Source organism: Bombus affinis, unplaced genomic scaffold (genome assembly GCF_024516045.1).
Source record: "Bombus affinis isolate iyBomAffi1 unplaced genomic scaffold, iyBomAffi1.2 ctg00000849.1, whole genome shotgun sequence".
NCBI classification, from domain to species: Eukaryota; Metazoa; Arthropoda; class Insecta; order Hymenoptera; family Apidae; genus Bombus; species Bombus affinis.
This window is the reverse complement of record NW_026109395.1, coordinates 5,001-7,500: the sequence shown is the minus strand read 5'-3', so window position 1 is coordinate 7,500 and position 2,500 is coordinate 5,001. Positions and strand designations below refer to the sequence as shown.

Sequence of the window (2,500 nt, the reverse complement as noted above, 5' to 3'; positions counted from 1 at the left end):
CTCGTCGCCAGGCGCAGAGGCCAGAGTGGTCCTCCAACCCCTGAGGAAACAGATGGAAAAGAACGAGGCCACTCCAAGCCCGAGGATACCAGAGAAGACGATGAGAGCAAGCCTGGGGGAAAACAACCCCCCAGAGATGAGGAGAGATTGGCCGGGGAGGATAAGCGGCAAGTGCCCGATATAAAGGCACAGGCCAGTGACATAGAGAGGAAGGTCACGGCGTTCTGCTTAGACTCGGCCAGGAAAATAAACAAGGAACACGCCGCAGTAATCCTACGGCACTTCAAAGAAATGAGGGGCATTGTTGACGAGCTACTGCTCCATAATAGCTACCTGACAGGCAGGCTAGAGCAGAGTGCCGGAGATGAGAAGAATAAGGAAACGGCGATAATGAACGCCGTCAACAAAGCAACCAGGCGGCTAGAAACAGCCGTCTTGAGAACGACGCAGCAGGAACAGAGGGAGCCGACATATGCCGAAAAAGTAAAGATAACGAGCAACAAGGTCGAGCAGACGGCGGTCAAGCCGCCCAAAAATGTGGTCATAATTCGGACCGGAAAGAGAGCGGCGAGATTCAAACGAGCGAAGAAGCACTTGACGCGGTGTTCACCCTAGTGAATCCCCGCAAGAGAGGAATCCAAGTTACGGCCGTCCGGAAAATAAAGGGAAACGGGCCTAGCCGTGAGACGACGAAGCCGGAGAGCCTAAAAAGAGTTCACCGAGAACTCGAAACTAAGGAGGCTGGACTAAAAGCTAGCACGCGCAGCGGAGACCCCCCAGGATGATCATCTACGACGTCCCGAGGGACATTCCAGAGAAGGAGATCCTGGCCTCTGCATGAGGAAGCAGAACCAAGAAAGACTAAATGAGGACGACGTTGCAGCCATCAAGTTCTGCTTCAGGACCGGCAGAAAGGATCAAGAGGAGACGAACTGGGTCATCGAAGTGCCCCCCCAGGTAAGGGAGAAACTATTGAAAGGTAAGATCTTCCTCTCATGGAATGCCTGCAAAGTTAAAGATTACATAGCAATTAGTCGCTGCTACAAGTGTCAAGGATACGGACACGTGGCAAAATATTGCCGCGTTAACTACGAAATCTGCGCGCACTGTGCAGAAAGTGGGCACAGCACTAAAGAGTGCAAAGATAAGGATGGGCACGCCACCTGCGTAAACTGCAAGAGAGCAGGGAGGAAGGGCGACCACGCAGCTTCCAACGCGAAATGCCCAATGTATACGAAAGCCTTGGAAGCAATAATAGCAAGGACGCAATATGTATAAAGAGCAACGCAGGGACAGAAGAGGACTTGGGAGGAAAAGGGAAATAAGGATCCTGCAGCACAACATGCAGCGATCCAAAACAACTCCTTATGAGATCCGGACGCAAATGGACGCCGATGGGGATGACATAATATTAATGCAAGAACCATACAGCGTCGATGGGAAAATACCCGGATTCGGCACAGGAGTCGCGATCGCCTGCAGAGGGTCGAAGCACAACCCGCCAATGGCGGCCGTAGGGATAAAATCAGAGACCCTAACGCCCCTCGAGGTCGCCGAACTCTGCACAACACACTGTTCCTGCGTGCAGATAAGCGACGGGGAAACAGAGGTGTACGCGGCAAGCCTGTACTTTCCGCCGACAGGAAACATCGAGGTCGGCGTGCAACAGTTGGAGAAGGTACTACGGTGTCTCAGAGGCAAGAGGATCATCATCGGCCTGGATGCGAACGCAAAATCACCGCTGTGGTGCAGCAGGAGCACCGACGACAGAGGCGAGGCCCTAGAGGCAGTCATAGCGCAGTACGGTCTCCATGTCCTGAATCAACCAGGACAACCCCACACGTTTGAAACAACTCGAGGGCGATCAAACATAGACGTGACGATGGCGAGCCCAGAGGCAATACTCCTTGTAAAGGGCTGGAGGATACGCGAAGATGGTACCTCCAGTGACCACCGGATACTGGAGACGCTCCTCGACTTCGGGACGAGAAGCACCACACCGCAGCTTCAGGAAAGACGCTATAACACGCGAAAAGCCAACTGGGAGGTATTTCAGAGTGCCCTCACAGAGAAAATGGAGGCACTCAAAGAAACAACCCTCCAGCAGGCAGAGGACGTCGAAAGAATGGCCGGGCAACTCCAGGCAACCCTGATAGGTGCCTGCGACACCGCCATCCCAAAGAAGAAATGGTACTACAGGTCAGTACCCTGGTGGACGCCCGAACTCACCAGAGCAAAGAGAAACACCTACCAGGCGAGAAGAAGGTATCAGGGGGCCAGGGACCCCGCTACGAGGGAGCAGGAGAAGCTGCGGTACAGGTCAACACGAAAGGAGTATAAGAGGATGCTGGCAAGAGCAAAAATCCAGAGCTGGCAGGACTTCGTCACCAAAGAGGGTAACAGGGAACCTTGGGGCATCGCTTACAAAACAGTCGCAAGGAAACTCAGAGGAGAGGAAACAACATCGACGCTGAAGACGCCGCTCGGATATACCTCCAAC

The 2,500-nt window shown here is 53.6% G+C and overlaps 1 pseudogene; it reads left to right on the top strand.

Moving 5' to 3' along the window:
• LOC126928336 (large subunit ribosomal RNA) overlaps positions 1–2,500 on the top strand; it is a 10,242-nt pseudogene that overhangs the window by 3,904 nt on the left and 3,838 nt on the right.